Genomic DNA, 24,089 nt, shown 5'->3' with positions numbered 1-24,089 from the left:
GTATTTATATAAGGGAGCTTAAGCTTATGAACATTTGAGAAGATCCTAAAATAATTATGTTTCAATAAGCAAATGTATAGAAGACTCACAATGTTGATGAATAACAGAAGAAAACTGAGAAGTCTTGAGGTTTATGTAGTTCTGAATAACATGAAGGCAGAAGTTCAGCTACTACTCATCCTAGTAGAGCATGTACCCTGGTTGATGTGTAGGATGAGACCAAGGCATTGCAGATGGATTAAGAATAAGGGTTATATAATGTATTCTTTCACATTTATTCTGCTTTCTCAATTTCATATCCCAAAGAGTTAGCAGTGAGATGCTAAACCTTTACTAATGGGATCATTAATGCTCTCTTCATCTTCTTGGCTCTCTTTATAAAAAATATGCCATTTCTGCATCCACTTCCATCAGTTATTGGATGAGAGATCCAGCATGGCAGTTAGGGTGTTTGGCCATCTGATCACCAGACTAGGTCAGATCAGGCTTTCTCTCTTGACCATTGCCAGCAGTCTACAGAGGATATATCACTGTGGATTTCTGGGGACCTCTCCAGCACTTTGCTTCTTCCTGTTCTCATGTGGTCATCATTTATCATGGTCTGTTATTCCTTGTTCTCTCTTTCTGTTCTTGATCCAGCTGGGATCTCCTGCTCCCCTAAGCTTTCTTTCCCTCAAACATTGCCCTTCATTACTCCCACTGTCGTCCAGGTTGTTCATGTAGATCTCATCCATTTCTCTGTCATTGGGCGATCTCTGTGTCTTTCCTAGGGTCCCGTTTTCTAGGTAGCCTCCCTGGAGTTGTGTAGCAGTCTAGTCATCTTTGTTTTACATCTAGTATCCTACTATGAGTGAGTACATACCATGTTTGTCCTTCTGAGTCTGGGTTACCTCACTCAGGATGATTTTTTCTAGATCCATCCATTTGCCTGTAAACCTCATGATGTCATTGTTTTTCTCTGCTGAGTAGGACTCCATTGTGTATATGTACCATATTTTCTTTATCCATTCTTCAGTTGAAGGGCATCTAGGTTGTTTCCAGGTTCTGGCTACTACAAACAATGCTGCTATGAACATAGCTGAGCAAATGCCCTTGTGGTATGATTGAGCATTCCTTGGGTATATGTCCAAGAGTGCTACAGCTGGGTCCTCAGCCAGGCCCCAAGTGGAGCTCCAGGAGTCCAATTGTCGAGAAAGAGGAGAGACTGTAAGAGTATGAATTGTTGAGACCAAGATTGGAAAAGCACAGGGACAAATAGCCAAACTAAGGGAAACACATGAATTATGAACAAAAAGCTGTGGAGCCCCCAACTGGATCAGACCTTCTGGATAAGTGAGACAATTGAATAGCTTGAACTGTTTGGGAGGCACCCAGGCAGTGGAACCCGGACCTATCCTTAGTGCATGAGCTGGCTGTTTGGAACCTTGGGCTTACACAGGGACACTTTGCTCAGCCTGGAAGGAGGGGACTGGACCTGCCTGTACTGAATCTAGCAGGTTGAATTGAATCCCCAGGGGAGTCTTGGCCCTGAAGGAGATGGGAATGGAGGAGAGGGAGTGGGGGGAAGGTGGGGGCGGAGGCAGGGGGGGTAGGACAGGGAAACCCATGGCTGATGTGTAAAATTAAAAGACAAATATAATAAATAAACAGGGAGAGAAAATAAGCCATTTCAGGAAAAATGTTTAAAAAAAAAACAAAAACAGGAAAACAACAAAAATTCTTGGCTAGTCTTTCATTACTTACCCAAGTAAAAAAATTTTCTTGAAATACACACACCATGAAAAGCTTAAGCACAAAAAATAAACACATTTGGGTGGGCTCATCATTCAGCTCCCAAATAAATCACATGCAGAGGCTTATTCTTAATTATAAATATCTGGCCTTAGCTTGACTTATTGCTTGCCATATTTTCTCAACTTAAAATTGTCCTGTCTATCCTTGGCCTTGGGACTTTTATCTTTCTCTATTCCTGTATACCTTTTCTCTCCTTCATACTCTGTTTCTGGTTGTGTAGCTGGGTGGCAGGTCCCAGAATCCTCCTCTCCTTGTTCTTTTGTTTCTTTTTCCTCCAAGATTTCTCCTTCTGTTGATTCTCTCTGGCTGCCACACCTGCCTATCCTGTCTCCTGCCTTGCTATTGGGCATTCCGTTCTTTATTAGACCATCAAGTGTTTTAGACAGTCAAAGTATCACAGTTTCACAGAGTTTAACAAATGCATCCTAAACAAAAGAAACACATCTTAAAATATTGTTCCCTAATGTGTTTGGGTAAGAAAACAATGACACAAGAAAAAGATAAATAAAAGACAAAGGGAACAAGGAAGAGAAGGGAAAGAGAATTTAAGGATGCGGCTTCAAAGAAATTCAGGAATATTTCACAATAACATCGGAACAGGGACATTTAGAAAGGAGCATTTAAAAAATCAAGAACAAATGTGTTTTAAAATTCTGCCATTGCTAGTCAGGTGTTGGCAGATGACAGCCAGTACTCAAGAGGCACAGGCAGGTTGATCTCTGAGTTTAAGGCCAGCCTGGTCTACAAAGTGAGTTTCAGGACAGCCAGGGCTGTTACAAAGAGAAACCCTACCTCAAAAACAAAACAAAACAAAACAAAATTCTCCCCTTATCAAACTGAAAAAAACCAAAAAACTCAACAGAACAGCAACAACTGTTGGGGACCATCCCCAACCTGTTGGAGGGTTCTTGAATAGAGGAGTGAAGAATTGAGAAATATTAGGAAGAAATATAGACATAGATGAAGAAAAAGACAGAGACACAGGATAGCTTGTGAGGGCCCTGGGTCAATACCCAGTCATCTCGAGTTTATGCCTAATGGGTTTTTTATACACAAGCAAGGGGAAAGGCAAGAGACATCCCCCTTTCAAGAACAAAATATGAAGTACAATTAAATGTAGACCCTTTCTTAATTCTCTAACCACCTGGTAACCATGCCTCTGGCCTAAATATCCTATTATGCAGCCTTGGAGAGCAACATAAACTCTGACTCTCTGAAGTTGAGTCAAAACAGAAACAAACCACAAGTTGGAATCCTTATGGGCCCACACAAACAACAAAATAGGAGCCAACAATGGCAAATACAGAATCAGTGCCAGAAGCTTCAGAATGAGTCCAGGTCCAGAAAGTGAGGGAGAGACAACAGAGGAGGGTGGTCACAAATGCAGCTTAGAGGGAACATTAACCAAGGACTGGACATTTAAAGAAAACACATGTGCATCAAACATGAATACATATATGTATAAAATTGCATTCACCTGTGCATGTCTAGTTTGCCTCTCTTCATTTTTATAATTACTTCTGCAGCTACTAATCATAGACAACATGTTAGAGGCCATGATCATCTCTGCATCAGTACAATACATAAGATGCTGATTTTAAAACAAGTAACTTTGTATCAACACTGCTGGTAGCATCTCCAGGATTTACTTATCTGAAAAACTATTCAGATTTTACTTCTCCTGGGTGCCACTTGTCACACTAAAGGGATTAGGCAAGTCTCATTAGCCAGGTCATGTCGATGAATTATAAACAAAGGCAGAGAGAAAAAAAAGAACAAAAATGCACTTCTGTCTTATTTAATGAATTCTTGGTATTCAATAGATCATTTATACATCTTAGTTCCAGAAGATTTCTGCCTCAGAATGTGTGTTTATGAAACTCAATCAATCTTATATCCCAAGCCATTCAAATCATATAGCCATGAGTAAAAGAATTACAGGATTTTATATTTTCAATCATTAATTAATTTGTTGATAATAAAAACTTGAACACCCAAAATTAATTTCTTATCATTTTTTACCCTCAAGCATTAAACCTACAGGTCAGTATATTTTGTAATTGAAAAGTTTATTATTAATATATGCTACTTCACAGTGAAACCTATGTGTGTAATATGTGTATTTATATGCATCTGTATATATACATACACACACACATATATATACATATATATGTATATACACACACACATGTAGAAGGCACAGCTCACAAAAATTGTTTAAAAAATTCTAAACTGTTAAGCACATAGACCTTTTTCTTCAAGTGAAGGAAGTGACTGAAACCTCTCCAACAGGAAGGCTGGAATGGATGTTGTCTGACAAGCTGTTTAATGATCTTCTGCTATTTTTTTGGATCCAGCCATTACCTGAATCCCCCAAATACTGGACATTTTTTAGGCCCTAATCCTGAGCTTTGTCTCTCAGTAAATAGAACAATCTTTATGAATAGAACACAGCCTTATGAATGCATGTACTTTGCATTTTCAGTTAATAGAACCTATCTTATGCTTACTTAAATCTTTATTTCTTAGACCCTTACCTTGAACCCTGTTTCTCTGTGAATAAGAACCCATTCTTGTGGAGTGGTGGCACACACCTTTAATACCAACACTTGGGAGGCAGAGGCAGGGAGATCTCTCTGAGTTCAAATCCATCCTTATCTACAGAGAGAATTCTAGGACAGCCAGGGCTACACAGAGAAATCCTCCCTTGAATCCCCCCACCAAGAAAATAACCCATTCTTATGGTAAAGGTCACAGTTACTTTGCTAAAGAGATGCACTTTGCAACAGAGTTTCTATGCAGTCATTCCTAAGGCTTTGTTGTGACAATTGTCAATGGAAACCTTTCCCCAAAGTTTTACTGAGTTTATATGTGTAAGAAAACTAAGCCATTTGGTCAGACTCTAGATGCTTTTGACAGAGCAAGACCTGAGGTTCACTATTAATCTCACACAGATTGTTTCCTAGCTGACTATGACAATTGCAGGAATCCCAACACACACACATAAAGGATTGTATATATGAGATGTATATACACACATTTATGTATATGTTGTGGCTATATACATATTTTTATATGCATAATCAATATGCACATAAAAACAAACAAACACAAGTACATACACACCAAACAAAACATAAAAGGGAACATAAAGCTTAATGGGAAAGAACAAAGAGAAGAAAAAGAGAAAGTGAAATGAAGTGAGGGATTCATAGCTGGGGATGCTGTGAATGTGTTACTCTGACTGATTGACAAATGAAATGATGATTGGCCAGTAGCCAGGCAGGAAGTACAGGTGGGACAAAGAGAGAGGAGACTGCTGGGAAATGGAAGGCTGAAGAAGAGATGCTGCCATTTGCTGCCATGAGTAGCAACATATAAGATACCAGTAAGCCATGAGCCAAGTGGCAAGGTATAGATTAATAGAAATGGGTTAATTTATGCTATAAGAACTAGATAGCAAGAAGTCTGAGCCACATGGCCATACAGTTTATAAGTAATATAAGCATCTGAGTGATTATTTTGTAAGTGGGATGTGGACTTCAGGGGCTTGGCAGGACACGGAGATAAACTCTCCAGCTACAGAAGTGTTTCAGAAGAAAATAAAGGAAATTAAAAAAATGCAGGATTCTCTTATTGGGTGGGACTTGAGGCTAATATCATTTACAGATATGGAGACTGAGCCTCAGGTGTCATCTTCATTGGTAAAGATAATGAAGAATCCACCACACACAGACAGACACAGGAAATCCCAGGGGTCAGCTCCCAGCCTCTGAATTCACAGAAACAAAGTGATCTCTGTTTATGTGTCTGGCTTTATTTTTCTAAATACTACAAAATTATTTCTCTGCACTCCTACAGTTATTAATTATTAATTATTTTAATGACACCACTTCTGCAAGAGTCACTTTCTGACTAAAATTGGGGCAACAACAATATATCATTGTAGTCTGTATAAAGTTCCCTATGGTGTTTTCCATCATAAGTGTGCTGAATCACCATCAGAGGATGTTGAAAGCTTCTGCAGCAAAAGCTTAAGATGACAGATGTGCTAATCATACGGATTAAATCATTGTATGGATGTATCCAACCAGAGCACTGTACCCATAAGAAAGTACAATTATTATGTGTCAAATAAAAAATAAGAAAGCTGGGTGAGGTAGCACAAGCCTGTTGTTCCAGGATGGAGAGCTAAGGTAAGGGACTTATAAGCTCCACCCCAGTCTGGGCTTCATGTAAAATCTGCATCAAAACAATGAAATGATATTCATTAAAACTTTAAAAAAGATTATCAGTTATCAACTTAACTGCTTTAAATGTGTTCTAAAATTGGAATGTCTTTCAATTTCAAACCTCTTTAACTTTTACATAAGCATTCATAATGCCTTTCATTTTATTTTGAAGAATCAATGGACCATCTGTTGGCATTCAGGCCCCTTGTGAACCCACCTGAAATCCTCACATCATCTTATATAAAGTCTCCTTTAAGAGGAAAAATAACTCCCGCCTTTTCTTCTTCTTCCTCCTCTTTCTCTATCCCTCTTCACAAGGCTGCATGCACCTCTGTTTTCCTTTCTCTCCTTTTCTGTCTGTTTCCCTCTCTTTCTCTCTCTCCCTCCCTCTTTATCTCTATTCCATCTCCCTTCCCCCTTTAATAATAAAACTTTCTATGTGGATGCCATGCCTGCATGGTGTGAGTAACTTTTTACCATACCCCCTTGGCCACTGCCTGCATGGCATGTCCCCTTGGCTCAAACCCACCAAGGCCTCTCATGCACCATTTTATAATACCATCCCCATAATAAAACATGTTACCTATCCCTCTCTTCTTGTTCTGATCACAATTTCTGATTGTGTTAATGTTTAATAGGAGAATATATATATATATCCCCACAACACTAATTTTCTGAACTCAATTGGACATTGATTTATTTGGATTATAGGAAAGACAATTCAACTAAGAAAAGGTCTGTTTGTGTTTATTGTCCCTCAAGTCACAATGAACTCATATTTTTTAAATGTAAAATTTGGGGGGGTATTTGCCATTGTTATCTACAAAGTTATTGCTGGGTCTCCCCATTCAAAAGGAGAAAGAAAGCAATGGTTACGACCATCAACTGGTGTAAGTTCACGTGAAATGTTTAATGTGTTATACCTATTTCTTACCCAGCTTGAATGTGGCCCCTATGTCTTAAGTCAGACTTGCTGTAATCACCCTCCTGAAATCCTGAATATAAGCATTCTTTCATGGGGGGGAAAGGCAAGGATAATGATCCTAACAAACCTTCCTGTGATCTTCTGGTGCCCCCTTCCCTCTCTTTGTGAGGTTATATGAGAGGAAAACAGTAGACCTGGGACTCTTCCAGAGTATAGCTACCCATTCTGTATCTATGGAACTCTGGTGCTGCTGTGTTCTTTCAGTCATACCCAGGCCCCTGTAAGTAAACCCAACTAAGTCATCATCAGATTTCCAAAGCTTGGAGGAAGTCCTTTAATGTATGTGTCAGTGACTTTCTTTATGGGATGAGTAATTTTTTTCCCTTCTCTTGTCACACAGTGTCATCTTGTATGAATAAAATAAAGAAAAAAGTAAATTGATTACATTTTTAGCAAATAGGATCTAAGACATATGAAATTCTTAGAGAAACATCTCTTATCTTTAAAACCGTCCACAAGTAAAAATATTGCCATTTTCTTTTTCTGTGAACCAACACACACATTTTATTCTTATGAGGAAAAAGCAATTCAGACAGTTTTAGAGCCCATACTAAGAGAGAAGGTGAGCAATTTTAAGAAACTGTGAAGAAACTCTGTCCTATCATCTAATATATATTAACACTAGTTGCTGACAGTATGCTGTCAAAACTGGACTAGCAGGACACAAAAGAAAGTGACTGCCAAACTTTGCCAAGACAAGATGGGACAGTCTTTCAAATTTTCTGCTTCACAGAAAAAAATCTGTCAGATATTCTAGGCTTGTAGACTGAAGATGGATGCCCCAACATTGCAGGGGAACCTGGAGTGACCACCCAGGCAGCCAACCGTTTCTGTCATTTCATAGTTTTGGGAGTTGTGTGCCCTGCACTTGCTGTTTACTCGGGTGATTTTATGTTCTTCTTGGGTCTCTGATGGAGTTGAAGACTAGATAGTTATGCTAGTTTGTAACCAAATTCAGAAAAAAAAAAAGAAAACAGCTTACAAAAATGCTGTAAAGTGTATAAGGTTGAGAGGCATAAAAGCATAGTTTTGGATTGGCGATACAAGTTAGGATAGAAAGTGAATTAGGTAGAAAACTTTGGAGTCATTAAGATAGGATAGATGGTGAAATGTTTGCTCTGAATGTGCCAAATGCAAATAGACTAAATATTGTGGATGCAATTCTTATCTGATATTTGTTCTTATTATATATAATTTCACTATGTTAGAGTTAAAACCTTGTCTTTTTATTTGGACAAAAAGGAGGAAATATTGTGTGAAATTTTGATTGCCTTCTGACAATAAAGATTGTTTTGAATCAGAGGATAGACCTAGGCACTAGTTAACCAAAATTAACCATAGAGGTTTTAGAGGACTGAAGACAGATAGACAGGAAGTAGTAAGATGGTGCCTAGAGAATATCTCAGTCCTTTTGGATGGAGGAATGGAAGAGATAGGAGGTCACTGGTAGCTTCTCCACAGTTTCTCTGATTATTCAGGTTCTTTCCCTGATATCTGACTCTCAATGTTTTATTGATAAAAAATAATTGAATAAATATCTCTACTAGTCATTTAAAATCTATTCTTCTTTATTCGCTGTCATTTATTGTGAGAACCACATTGGTAAGATGAAGGTGATTGGCAGATATCAAATGTTATCCTCACATTGAGTATATCTCTTCCATTATTTATTTGTTCAATTATATGAGTTTCATGTAGTGCCCAATGTTAAGTTCAAATACAGCCATCTGAGCCATATCCCCTTCTGCAGCATGTGGCAATTATAGATGCCTGTATTCTAAAGCTGATTCATTTCACACTTAGGGACATATGAGAACACTTGGAATATTCAGGAGACATAGGGGAAGGAGCATGATTCTCTTTAAGACACTGTATCCAGAATAGTATTGCTAATACAGTCATCTCTTAATCTAAAGCACCATGCATGACTGTCTCTGTGAGGTGCTCTATGCATAGCTACTATCTCCTGAAGAGATGTGCAATACTATTGAGCCAGAAAACAGGCATTACATGACAAGTCTTCCTTGCTTACTATAACACCCCTTGCATAAATTAAGAAAGGCATGTTCAAAAGTATATTAGCAAATGTTATTATGGTAGCTATTGTTGCCTAAGTGTAGTACAACTTGGTTTATTTTTTCTTTCTTTGATAACTAAAATAAATAAGTCATTCATTTCCTAGGAAAGAATACTTGGTTGGTGTTCCCTTCAAAGGCTGTGCAATGACTCACTTGTTCATAGTCCATCTGAGGCCTAAATGTCATCTTGGGAAGATTCTTTAGACTTGGTTTGGTTTTCCACTAACTTTCATGCTGCTTGCTATCTTCTCTTTGGAGGTTGTATGCACATGTATTTTTGTGCTTTGGTTTATCAAGGGCTGCTCTAAGAAGGACTGACTGTTTTCAGACAGCCAATGAAAGGCCCCTTCACTGGTAAAGGCATAAACAAGACTGGCACTCAAGTTTGCTCATAATTGGATGGAGTTCACACTTAAGATTTGTGCATGCTGAAGCCATCAGGATCTAGTGCTCTCATTTCTGAACTTCATTGCAAAAATATACCTCTTCTGCTAACCAAGTGGTATCCTTAACTCGAGCACATTCCCTCTGAGTCTGTGCTAATTTAACAAACACTTCAAGGATGCGTGCCTCTCATTTTCCTCTATAGGAAAATCTGATGGAAGTGCCTCAGAAGTGTGTTCAGACAAAACAAAGATTGTGGTTTTGTCTTAGTTTTAACCAAAGGTGCTCAATTATATAAGTTTAAATTCTCATGAAATCACATATAAAACAAAACTTACAGGTTTTCACTTATTATTGTTCACAAGTCCATAAGTATTTGTTCACATAACACTAATTAATATAGTTGTACAAGAAAATTAAATTACTTACAAAGGATTACTGACCACATTCAAATCATAAATATATCAAGCAACACAAAAATGACTGAATAAAAATAAGCAGAGTATATAATTTACATGAAGGTAAAATGTTCTATTCTAATACCTTTCACTTAGACATGGTTTGAATGGCTCCACTATATTACTGGCTGTCACTTTAGTGTAGATACTGTGCAGTGAAGGCAGAGTTACTATTATCATAGAATTGGCATTTTATTTGGGGAGTAAGCAAGCAAGTAAATAAATAAATGCACAAGGTAATTTCATCATTTTCATGTTTAAAAATAAGCAAAATGTATAAATTGGGTTAACATAATTTGTGTGTAGAGCATGTTGTGAAATACCTTTTTGTACAATTTGAAGAAATGTTGCTCTCATTTGGTTTAATAAAGACCTAAATGGCCAATAGCTAGGCTGGAAGAGGTTAGGTGGGACTTCTGAGCCAAAAAGAGAGAGCTCTCTGGGATGAAGATAAACAGAGTCACCAAGAGATGCAGGGAGAAGCAAGATGAACATGCTGTACTGAAGGAAGTTACTGACAGGTGATAGTATGTACAGAAGAAATATGGGTTAATATAAGATGTAAGAGCTAGTTAGTAACAAGAACCATTTGTTAAAGTTGCTTTCTTTTTTCTATGTGTCTTTATGGCTTCTTTATCAAATATCAGGTGTCCATAGGTGTATGGATTTATGATCTTATATTTGATTCCATTGATAAATGCATCTGTTTTATGAGAATATCATGCAGTTTTTAGTATTATAGTTCTATAGTACAGCTTGAAATCAGAGATGGTGTTACCTCCAGAATATCTTTTATTGTTCAGGATTGTAGTCAATTTTGTAGAAAGTTCTCTGAGGTGCTGAGAACATGCAATAGTATTTTGACATTGAGTAAAAAGTTCTGTAGATATCTGTTAGGTCCATTTGTGTTTTAAACATCTGTTAGCTACAGTATTTCTCTATGTATTTTTTGGCTATAAGACCTGTCTGTTGGTGTGAGTGAGGTGTTGAAGTCTCCCATATCAGTGGGTAAGGGTCTATGTTTAAATTAAATTTCAGTAATGTTTCTTCTACAAACATGAGTACCCTTGAATTTGGGGCACAGATGTTAAAAATTGAAAGATTATCTTAATGGATTTTTTCTTTGATTATTATTGTGTCCTTATTTGTCTCTTTGGACTAATTTTGGTTTTGAAGTTTATTTTTTTCACTATTTCAATAGGTACATCAGCTTGTTTCTTAGGTCCATTTGGTTGGAAAGTTGCTTTTCAAGGTAATGTCTATCTTTGATATTGAGGTGTGTTTCTTGTATGCAGCAGAAGGATGGATCCTATTTGTGCAACCATTTTTTTTAATGATTTATTTATTTATTAGGTACACAGTGTTCTGCCTGCATGTAGCCTGAATGATAGAAGAGGACACCAGCTCTCATTCCATATGTTTGTGAACCACCATGTGGGTGCTGGGAATTGAAATCAGGACCTCTGGAAGAGCAGCCAGCCAATGCTCTTATGTTCTTAACCATCTCTCTAACCCTAGTCTGTGCCTTTTTATTGGGGAATTGAGTCCATTAATATTAAGATATATCAATGACTAATAATTTTTAATTACTATTATTTTATTTTTGTTGGTGGTGGTGGTAGTAGCATGTGTGTGTGTGTGTGTGTGTGTGTGTGTCTGTGTGTGTGTCTGTGTCTGTGTCTGTGTGTCTGTGTATGTATGCTTATCTTCATTTGGTTTTGCTATTGTGAGATTATTTCTTTCCTCTGATTTCATGGTTGTATTTAATCTCCTTGAGTGGGAGTTTTCTTTCTAGTACCTTCTGCTGGATTTGTGGTTAGATATTGTTTACAATTGACTTTATCATAGGATATCTTGTTTTCTCCTTTTATGGTGATTGAAATTTTTGCTGGGTATAGCTGTCTGGGCTGACATCTGTGGTCTCTTAGAGTCTGTGGCACATCTGCCCAGGCCCTTCTGCCTTTTAGAATCTCCATTTAGAAATTGGGTATATGTCTAGTAGTTTGCCTTTATATGTTACTTGGTCTTTTCCCCTTGTAGCTTTTAATATCCTTTCTTTGTTCTATATGCTTAGTGTTATGATTGCCATTTGGCAAGGGGAATTTCTTTGGTGGTCTAGCATATTTGGTGTTTTATAAACTTCTTGTACTTTTATGGGCATCTCCTTTAGATTAGGGAGATAAATTTTCTATGATTTTGTTGAAAGCATTTTCTAGATTTTTGAGCTGGGAATCTTCTTCCTCTATTTCTATTACTCTTAGGTTTGGACTTTCCATAGTGTCTTAGATTTCCTGGATGTTTTGTGTCAGAGATTTTTTAGATTTAACATTTTCTTTGACAGATTCATCTATTTCTTCTATGTTATCTTTGATGCCTGAGATCCTTTCTTCCATCTCTCATATTCTCTTGGTAATGCTCACATCTGTAGTTCTTGTTCACTTACCAAGATTTGGTATTTTCAAAATTCTGTTTGTGTTTTCTTTACTGCTTCTGTTTCCATATCCAGGTCTTGAATGCTTTTATTTCTTCCCCTCAACTGTTGTTCATTTTTTTTCTTTCCATTCTTTAAGGGATTTATTCATTTTTTTTGTTTGTCTTTTCTTCAATTTTTTGTTTGTCTTTTCTTCAATTTCTTTTAGGGATTTTTTATTAATTCCTCTTTAAGGACCTCTATCATCTTCATAAATTTGGATTCATGGTCTTTTTATTGTGCTTCAGCAGTCTTGGAATATTAAGGTCTTGAGTGGAAGAGCTGGCCTCTGGTGGTGATTTTTTTTTTTTTTTTTTACTGGCTGTTCTTGATTGTGTTCTTACACTGACATATGGGCATCTGGATTTGGAGTGATTATAGGTCTAGGTGCTAATTTCACAGTTTGTCTTTGTTGGATAAGTGTTTTGTTCCTTGGTTTACTACCTACAGAGCAATATATTCTCTGTGCTCCATTTAAAATTCACCTGCCAAATCCAACAAACCTAGTGAGCATGTATGAGCTGAAGAAGAAGAGAAGCAGGAACTAGAGCACATTGATGTCCTATTTTGGGGTCTGAATTCCATTGTCACCTATTCAAAGCCTAAGCTCTCACTAGTATAGCAGCCAGAACACAATCATTAAAAAAAATGTCTTCAGTATCCCAACTGCATCCCTTGAATACAGGATGCCACTCTTGTGTTCTGAACAGCTCCACTGATCCAGGCCATGATATGAGATTAGCTGTTTTCTTTGCAGTGGAAATGGATTGCAACATGTATTTATAAGTCTATAAATTTAATAAATATTTACTTTAGCACTACATATAAAATAGGTAAAAATTACCTTGCCTTTTTTTTTTGCTGTGGCTTATTGGCAGTGAAAATTGAGTGCTACATAGTCATGTCCCAGGCACCAACTCAAGCTGAAACCTGATGCTTGGCAAGAGGTCATGGTGGCACCAGAAGTCCAGCCCCCAACTTAGGTAAAGACTCACTGTACAATCAAAGGATTTATCAGATTTGGCAGGTGGATTTTAAAGAGAGCACAGAAAATATACTGCTCTGTAGGTAGTAGTAAGTAGAATTCTTTCTTTCCCTGGGTTCAGTTAAACTAATCTTCTCCAGCATTTCTATAAATTGATTCTCATTCCCTTCAAATGTTTAATATACTCATGTTCTAGGAATGAGGCTAGGGAACAAATGGCATTCTTTATTCCCTATTTTCTTAAATAAAATAATCGTAATATATTGAATTAAGATGTCAGCTTCAAGTCAATAAAATTCTTCTGGTTTTCATTAGACAATCTTTATAATAATGCTGCTGAAAAAAAAGAAAGAAAGAAAGAAACGTAATTGACCCAGAGTCACAAACTAAGGCATAGAATACAGATAGAACACTTTTTCAAACCAAAGGCTACATTTATGTTAAATATGATTTTATTTTCAGAATACATAGTAGACTGTTGAGGGTTCAAGAGACAGCTCAACAGTTAAGACCACTTGCTGTCCTTGGAGAGGGCAGGAGTTCTGATCCACACACTCAGTTGGGTCACTCATAACACCTGTGATTGCAGGTCCAGGGGAGCTAATGCTCTCATCAGGCCTCTATGAGCACTGTCCACATAAAGAAAAATAGAAGAAATCCTTAAAGTATTGAAAATATTATCTGCATATTGGTTATATTTTCACATCATTTCCTATAAGGAAGTGCTAAATTTAAATTGTGCAAGAATATTTTCATAGAACTTTTTCTTCCAAATAACTTAAAAATCATTTCTTGATTTTGAAAAAAAAGTTTCAAAATAGAATAGAAAGAGAACAAAATGCCTGGAATATATTAATATTAAGTTATTATTTCAACTTTTACTTTGCAGATAACATTGTTGATTATTTTCTGGCACTTCTGGTTTCTCATATATATAATGAAGCTATGCTTCTGAATTCCCTAGGTCATTTAAGATGAGTAGGTAGAGTCTACATATCACCAAGTAAAGTGTCCTACAATTGAACATGCTTAGTTAATGCTGGACCTTGTAATGGAGCTTTATGTTTTAGTAAGATGCTTTCCACTATTTAGTAAAATTATTTCCACTATTCCTTCTTATCACTGAAAGAATTCCCTGACTCATCAGCTACTCCAGGCACCTACTATGACTGCTTAATTGAAAGCCACTCAACTCATATCATTAAGGTTGTCTGCAGGATGCTGGAAAGATACAAGTTGCAGATCTCATGGGATGTAATCTGAAGTTTCCAAGTCATAAAAATCATTATTTAGTCTGTCCAGGCACTTTGGGATAAGACAGCTGTGCAGCACACAGAGATGAGCGGGTCCCCACTGACCATTGTCCTAATGATCATTCACTGTGAGCCATCTAGTAGTATTTTTAAGTTGCTTTTCATTTGTCTAGTGCCAAATCCCACATTTGTTTTTCAATGCTTGATGGAACCAAAGAGGATTTCCTGAAGGAATTTACAGAAAGAAAACTGGAAAAGTAAAATGGAGAAATGTCCTTATTAGTTAAACTATGGTCTGATCCCAGGCTTCTCTTCACTCCAGCCTGGTCTTTAGATGGAGAATTGTCAGTGAGATTAGAAAGGAAACCAGCACAAAGAAAGGGGGAAAGTGGGATTGTTTTTCTGGAGATAAAAAATTCATAAAGGGAAAGGAAGACTCAGGGAATAACACAGATAATCACAGCTGCAAATTAAGCAGTGCAATTGAATTAAGAAATAACAATATGTGATGTGAAGTAGATCGATCCCATAACAGTGGGTCTCAACCTCCCTAATGCTGCAACTCTTCAATACAATTGCTCATGTTGTGGTGACCCCCAACCATAAAATTATTTTGTTGCTACTTCATAACTGTCATTTTGCTACTTTTATGAATATTACTATAAATATCTGTGTTTTCTGATTGTTTTAGGCAACCCCTATGAAAGGGTCATTTTACCCCAAAGGGGTCATGACCCACAGGTTGAAAACAACTGCCATATTGGCTCATTTGCTCCTGACCTCAGTACCCCAATCAAGCTGCAGCACTACTTATCATGCACACTACATGAGTTAACATCTCCCTTATGAAAACATTAGAGTTTTTAATCTCTCTCTCTCTCTTTCTCTCTCTCTCTCTTTCTTTTGCTCTCTGTTAACAAGTCACAATCCCATTAATGATATTTTTAAGCTACAAGTATAATAATATTAAATATCATTTGTTTGTGCCTTACATTTCTTATCATCATACGTATAAATTGAATGTCCACTTCTGTTACAGTGCAGTGTGAGTAATAATATTCCCCAGTGTCCTCAGATTCATCAACAGTTTTGTTAGCAAGTTTTTCATCTTGTTTGACATATTTACTTATGTAAATATTTTCCTATTGCATGTTATATTTTTCAAATTACTGCTGAGATCTTTATTCAGATATATTTGATATTGAGTTCATAATTACCATTTACTTTGCTGTATACCTATGTCTCCCTTACTGAAGTTACCTCCTAAAGGAAGCATTACAAGCTGCAAAGACTCACAGGAAATTTATATAAACCAGTAGCTGCTTCTGGAGGCTATCTTAGCAGTAAACAGCTGCTATGGAAGATGAAACTCTTCAGTGTAGCTACTTGCAAATTGTCAAAGTGTTCCCAGAATACAGCTACTATCAATTGTCACCATGTGGGCTATTCTGTTACTCAATCCTCACTTGTGCTCAGGTAAGTAGTACCAACAGATTCTTCATCACTGATGAGGACTTGGAAGAAATTTTTTCTTTGATTTGTCATCGGCACCATTGTTGGGGAGGAAGATATGTGTATATACTCCCTCTCCCACCAAGAAATGCCACACAGCACAAAGCTAACCTAGCATTTATTCCAGAAATATTCATAATAAAATGTAACTGGGTTTTCTCCAGTCCTGCGTGATCACTTGTGTATATCCAACTGTAAAATGTTCAATTACAGTCACACTCCACATCTCAGGAACTAGGAAAAAGTGAGATGATCGTGTTAACCTGTAATGTGGCTGAGTGTAACTTACCATTTGCATTAGCTTTTTGTCTCTGAAATAAATAACTTAAGTCAGGAAAGTGTCATTATTTTTCCTTTGTATTTGCAATAGACCATGAAAAGTTTATGGGACACTCAGAAAAGTAGATGTTGGAGTGGTAAGAAGAGAGGGCTTGTTGTCCATGATGGCTGCAAGCTGACTGGCCAAGAGAACCAGTAAAGGAAACTACTAAAAAGCACCTACCTAGAGTAGGAAAGGAAAAATAGAACACAGGTGAGAAAAATACCACAAAAATACATAAAGCCAAAGACAAAAAGAAAGAAAGAAAAATGTGAAAACTGTTCTCTGCCCCCACCAGGTCCCCACTGGGAAGTAGTTCACATGAAATAAGACTGGGTGTGGAAGAATTGTGAAAACAGAGGAGAAGCATACACCTCTCACTGAGTGAGACTGAGGACTTGGAGTAATACCACAAATACAGGCATTTTAACAGAGATCAGAGGAAATAAGGAGAGCCACAAAGGGGGTAATTTCAACACCATCTTTACAGGGTGATGGAGATGGCACCTGACTCAAGACAGCACTTCCTACAGCAGCATCAGAGGCAGAGCCATGTTTGAGGCATTGTGGCTGCAGTGAATAGATGCCAGCAAAATACTCCAGTGCAGCGATTTTTGTAAAATAGTGAGCAGAGAATAACAAAAGCAACCACAAAGAAGGTTTATACTTGTTCAGAATTGCTACAAAACACATTGAAAAACACCCAGTGTGACAGAGTCACAAGAGAACAGGAGGAAAAACTGGTGTTAAGAAGATCTAAGGTGAAACACGTTGTTTGGATGAACAAGTCCCAGCTAGGCACTTTCAGCTTCTCTGTTACATTACTGAGGACACTGGCCCTGCAGAGTCACTGGGCTTTGACTCCTTGCAAGTCCTTGGTACATCTTCTATTCTGTGTTAATATATCACAACAATTATATATAAACATGTTATTTGTGTAAACACTGGATAGAATTTAAATCTCATCTCTATTCACTGTCACTAGATTTAGAACTATACTCCTTACCTCATTAAATTTCCATGTCTGAATGCTATTTTCAAAAGGATGTGTATGTAGCTTGTCAGTTCATAAGCTCATTTTTCATCTACAGCACCATCATGGAGCCCATTATGTAATTTGGTGTTTACTTGTGCTTGTTGTATTTTCTAAATGCATGTTATTGTCATTATTTGATTAATTACTTCACTCACTCATCCTTTTACTCCACAGTCCTGATTGATGACATTGCCTTCATAGGTATTGAGAGTAAACTTGCAGCACCGTGACAATTGCTTTTAGTGAGTTTCTTAGTGTTGGCGTAACATAGAACATAGAGGTAGCCATCTTGGCCCATGGGGTCAAATCAAGAACAGTTCCATCTTGCTGGAAAGGGAAAGTGGAGTTTAGAGTTAAGAAACTTACTGGAATACAAAAGCCAATCATAGCAGAAGTAAAACTAAAACTTGTAGCTGTAGTTTTTCTCTCCAGCTCCAGCCCAGACCCCGCAGTCCGACCGCCCACTTATAAAATAAACACAGACACTTACAGTACTTATAAACTGTATGGCATGACAGGCTTCTTGCTATCCTCTTCTTCTGTCTTAAATTAACCCATTTCTGTTAGTCTATATATTGCCACATAGCTCGTGGCTTACCAGTACCTTACCTCTCACTTGTCATGATGGCGGCTGGCAGTATCTCTCTGCCTCAGCCTTCCACTTCCCAGAATTCTCTTCTCTGCTTATCCCACCTATACTTCCTGCCTGGCTACTGGCCAATCAGTGTTTTATTTATTAACCAATCAGAGCAACACACACAGAACATCCCACAGCACAAACTCATGTCTGAAATTGAATTCATGTCCATTTCATACTTAAAAGGAAGACATATCAGGTGACAGATGATCCTCCCAGAGGCAAGAGTATCCTGCGTGTGAATTATGGTGGGCACTTGACCTCTGTTTATGCTAATTGACTCTTCATGGCTTAGCAAGGTATTTAGGCAAGTAAAGAGATTCAACAGCAAATTCAACTTTAGTTGTTTGGGTTTTTTGGTAGCAAACTGGGTTATATAAAACAGTTTATAAAATGAAGTCTCTTATGCAGAAATGCATTGCTAGTCAAATAATTCTTAAAGAATAAAAAATGAATATTTCTGAAAAAAAAACAACATGGAGTCATAGATCCAAGTTATGTTACTTCTATTTTGATATGTATTATCTACCAATACATCTATCTGTCATGTATATTTATATTAATCTGTTTATCTGTCATCAGTTTATCAATTTATTATCTGTCTATCATCTATCTTTATACATATATATGTATATACATATATATATATATATATATATAATCTACTCACACACACCACACACTGGACTAAAGGTCATTTGGTGAGAGGTAAAGACAAAGCAAAGTGGAATATTCATTGCTACAGAATCACACACAGTCCTAAACATCACATCCTGTGGATTTATGCCTAAAGAAATGGATCAAGAATGCATTGGAGTGAAAATCTACTTTTATAGATTCATTTATCACTCAGAGGACCAGTTTGTAAGCTTGTGCATCAATTCCATGGTTCCACCCCAAGTTTTAAGAGTCTCATAGAAGATGACCAAGATTTACATGGCTGGGGAGGTGAGATGACAGTAGGTATTTTCTTTGATATAGGTCAGTAATTTTCTTCTCAGAAGATATACAATGAGCTTTAAATGTAGGAGTAGGAGCCAGAGTGTCTTAGCTTAGTGACTTCTACAATAATACAGATTCCTCACTATAACCTTTAACAAAATAACAGAAGTGTAAAACATTATCCAATTAACATTATTCTATCATAACCAAGACACTATTATAAAGTATGGGTTCAAATACTGAAAATTAGAAAAATGATTTTACCATTTTCATTAATTTTATCAAAGACAGTTTAATCAAGGATGGCAAATAAATCTCTAAACAATATATTTTAGCCTAGAATAAAAAACACATTAAAATATATTTTCATAATGTTCTCATAAAAATTTATGATTTCTGTTTCTTAATATGAAGTGCTAATTAAAATTCCCATGAGTATAAATAAATGTAATGAATAATCAACTTTACACAAGCCAGATTTATCTGGTTCAAAGTTTCAGATGAACTTAGATCAAATTCAAGTTGACATTCTTTCTTTTTTCTTCATTGGCTGCTTGTCATGGGAAAGAAAGAGATTTGGATATCATTCAGGGACTATAAGACACTGTGACTTGATTGAGTAGATAGGACACTTGTTATTGTACTTTACACAAATGTGACCTGATTCAAAAACATGTGATAAAATGGTGTATCAAGAACTAAGACAAAGAAATACAATGTCTGTTTGCAGCAGGATAATTAAGAAGAAAGAAAGCCCTTTTGTTGTGGCTATTTCTTATATTTTATTAAATATAGTAAAGAAATGCAATCAATCTAGTCCTCTACCAACAGTTAAATGGATAACATGTATATCATATAAACAAATGCACATGCAGAAAAGAGAACAAGAAAGGCTGGATGTAAAGGGATAAAGAAGGACTGAATTGGCATGAGTTATGAAAGATGATTTTAAAAAGTCAGTTGCTTTCTGTTTCTAATTATGTTGGATTTATTTGTTAGGGTTGGTAGATAAGTGTATAAATATATTTAATGTTGAAGGAAAAAATTAAGTGTGAAGCTTCACATCTTGAATGACAACTCTTACAGTTCATTAAGTTTTATAGATTTTGGCTATTGGTTAATCTTTAACTGTGAATTTTTAAAGTTTTTTATTATAATAAGTTTAAATTAAAAGAAAGAAATTTTGGTTGTAGAGATGCAAAACAAATCAAACTTGTGGTGTGAGGATCCATAATGCTGACCACATAACTGACAATAGACAAGGGATTGACATTTAAAAACAGTTTTTACAGACTTGAGAAGCAGGAGGCTCCAACACAAGTGCCCCCCCAAGAGCCAGCAACTCTTATTTACAAAGGAAGAGTGAGAATGTTTCCATGGAGGTTGCCATAGACCTGATGAACAACTGGGAAAGAACATCTAAGATTTACGAGGACTATGACAAAAAGTCTACTTATTTTAAATATAAACAGACTAAGACCCAAATTAATAGTAGCACTTGATAAAGAGAGCAGCAACAGAGCCAGGGTCCTCAGAAATCACCTGTTATAAGTCAACAAGATGAATATATGATTGAAGCAAGCTGGTTGGTTGTGATGTGGAGAATGGAATACCAAAGGCAGATGCTCAGTGCAGAAGAGAAGAAAGATCACCAACTCTGAAGATGGCAGAGATGAAAATGACATGCATACTTAAGATATTTGAGATTTAATTTGTAGGAGAAAGATATTAGAGCTTGCTGATGTCATGTTGAGGTGTCAAATCTGAGATGCACTTGAGTCTTGACATTGAATAACTAAGAGACTTCCAGAGTATCACAAGAGATGGTGCTTGCTCATTGACTGGAAGCATGGAGTGGCTATTATAACTTATTAAAGCTGAAAGCTTCTAGAAAAGAAATTGAGAACAAGTTCCCTCAGAAGAACTTCATTAAGAAAATTGTAGTATCATGTTCACAGGCAACTATGATGGTATCCTGAGTAGGGAGAGAATATCTCATTTCCCTTCAGACCCCAGGAAAGAGAGGGAGTTGTTTATTCTCACAGGTTGCAGGGAACAGTGAGATGGTTTCCTTGCTGGACCTATCCTAAGTGCTAGAAACTAGGAAGACACTGATAAGGACTATCTATAGCTCAAGGTTACCTTTGGTCTGGCCAGTAGAGAGATGGTCAAGCCTGCTCTGCAGAGGTTGGAGGAATTCAACTCTTTTTTTTTAATGCCCTTCAAAGTCACAAGATACATGGTTTATCAGTTCTCTGGGGAGAGCTGCATGAGTCATGCTCTGATTTCTGGGGGGAAAAAAAGGCAGCAAGAGAGTTGTTACCTAAAAGCATGGCGTATAGATATTCCAGCAGAAAAGGACATGTGAACTGAGGCTTCAAGGAAAGAGGAGAGCAAATAAGTTTGATGTTAGAACAACATATGTCATTTTGCAATGTCTCAGAAAGTGCAAAATTAACTCACTTTTCAGTTACTGTAGGTTACACATTCATGAGGCCATCACAAAGGTTTTTAACCTTCAAAACAAACATAGTCACTTGGCTTCATGGTCAAGATATTTATTCATAAGCATTCATATGAGAATAACCAACAGTTTGTTTGGGCTCAGAGCAACATAATAAGCAGTGCAGGATGATACAGGATTTCCGCTCTGGTTGCATCCATATCTACTTGCTGAGATTGTAAGCGTGCACCAACAAGCAAGTTTTCTGCAGTGATGGAGGCCAAGACTATGTGCATGTTAAGCAAGTAATCTGCCAACTGAGCTACAGTACCATTGTATTGTATTTAATAAAGGCAAAATGCTTCCAAGTGTTTGAAAACATATATCATAGCAGAACTGGGAAAACTGGAACACCATCTACACAATCTTATGGTGAGTCTCCTGGTAAAGACTCCTGAAAAAGAAGTCTTTACTATAAGAATAAGCAAAGGCTCCTGAATAAGAAAAAAAAAAAGAAAGAACCAGATGGATGAAGATGCCAAGAAGGAAAGAGTGGGTGGAATTTTATCTCAGAGAGTAAAATAAATTCATGCACCAACTGAATCTGGGCTTTTGCAGTGATTAATGTATTATCTAATACAGTCAAGCAGAGTGTGACATTACACATCCATTAATCTCTCATAATAAAATCATGACCCCAAACAGATGTTCTTTAACCTTCAGGGTCCTAAAAATTCAGGGAAGGTGATAGATATCCAATCTCTAAAGGGAAGTGAGGAATTGTGGTTAATGCTGCATACTGATTGCCTTAAGCTGAGGATTTGTGTGAATACATTTTCAGATACTATAATGTGGCTTTACAAATGAAAAGAATCATCTTCTTTAACAATGAAAAATGAATGTATTACCAAGAATCCTTTCAGGTTTCAGGTTGAGTAACCCTTCAATGACCTGAGGCCTCTATTCACACTTTGAGCTATTTTCCTGAGCTCTGTAATATGGTAAGAGGCCAGAGGCTGAAGAACTGGGCCAGACAATTTTGCCCTGCAGCAGAGTGAAGAGCAGTACCTGAGATAAGGCAACTTCTGAGGTAATTGGCAAGGCTGTGTTTAAGGAAGGGTGAGAACTGTTGACTTTGCTGTCAAGCAAACCTGCTCCTCTATAATTCACAGTTCCAACTCTGGGTTGAGTTAGAATTTAACAGGCATCAGATGTGAGAAACCAATCTACACACAAAACAGAATTACACTTTCCCTGCCTGCTTGGTAATGAAAAACCATAACATGAATTGAACTAATTTTACTATAATTCTTTCCTTGTTATTAGGGAAATTGTTCTAACAGTTAGGCAATCTAATTAGTGGAGCTAGTGATACTTACCATGACTTAACGTTGTTTAGGGATGTACAGGTGTGTGTGGAATGCATATCTGTATGTATGTTACCCATGTTAGTACATGTGTGGGAATATGCTTGGAGGCCTAAGATTGATGTGGGCTATCTTCCTTGATTCCTCTCTATCTTATAAATTGAACTTGCTGAATTGGCCAGGTTAACTATCAGGTTGTTACTAGTTTTCTGTCTTTGCTTTTGGAAGAGGATTGCAGGTTACTGTCATGCCTAAGACACTGTTCACATGCTGTTCATTATTTACAAGAAAAAGTATAATTGTTTTGGTGTTCCTATAACCTGCCCATCACAGTGTGCCCTTCAGATTTGTCTCTGTATGCACTGTACCATATAGTGATTCACATCAATAAGTACTTTGTTTCTTTTACAGGAGCAGGCAGGAACTACTTTTTTTTTCTTTTCTTTTCCAGGGGAGAATGAGAATGAAGTCCCCCACTACCACAAATTATGCAATCGAGTTTCCCGCATTTGGGGAAATTGCAGAGGTCAGCACATCCAGAGTGCAATGGATAACCCTCGCCCTGGGAAAACCACCTTCCTGATCATGGTATCTCCTCTGCCAGGTAAGTATTAGGAACTACTTTTCTTATGTGGAATTCAGTCACTTTCCTGGAGTTCTGTTTTGCAACATGAGATTTCAAAGTCCTGTTTGGAAGACAATAAACAATCTTGTAAGATTTTACTAAACTATTTTTTTTTCAGATGTGCTTGTCAGTTTTTGTTGTCTTAGTTGCATACGTCATTCACTGTGATTCATACAGATGTTTTGGCACCCACATACCAACACACATGACATGTGAGTAGATATTATATACATTCTTAGTTATTGGAAAAGTTTAAAATAGTAAAGTGCTATAGCTATGAGGCAATTCTTTGGTTGTTTTTGAATTTTTAAGATAGGTTCTCTTACATGCCAGGATGACTCTCTATTTACTACATAGATGCTGGCCTTGAACTCCTAATCCTCCTGCCCTGCCTTCTAAGTCCTGAGCTTTTAGACATGTACCACCACACCTACCACTAGTAGCTAATTTTTTTGTACAAAATGTGATCTTTTTAGCTGCAAGGAATGATGTTTGGTTATTAAAATTACCTGAAATATAAGCAAAGAAAACACAGCTTCTAGGAGAGAGTTAGTACACAGTTATAC

At 37.0% G+C, this 24,089-nt stretch overlaps 1 non-coding gene across 1 annotated transcript; it reads right to left on the bottom strand.

The window, feature by feature from the left end:
* Nucleotides 1-23,347: 23,347 nt before the first annotated feature.
* On the bottom strand, nucleotides 23,348-23,510 carry LOC118576887. Its single transcript, XR_004944084.1, has one exon. It is a non-coding gene; the product is annotated as a U1 spliceosomal RNA (small nuclear RNA).
* Between the last annotated feature and the right edge of the window lie 579 nt (nucleotides 23,511-24,089).

Source organism: Onychomys torridus, chromosome 1 (genome assembly GCF_903995425.1).
Source record: "Onychomys torridus chromosome 1, mOncTor1.1, whole genome shotgun sequence".
Classification (NCBI taxonomy): domain Eukaryota; kingdom Metazoa; phylum Chordata; class Mammalia; order Rodentia; family Cricetidae; genus Onychomys; species Onychomys torridus.
The sequence above is the reverse complement of the archived record's forward strand: the minus strand, read 5'-3'. Positions and strand labels throughout refer to the sequence as shown.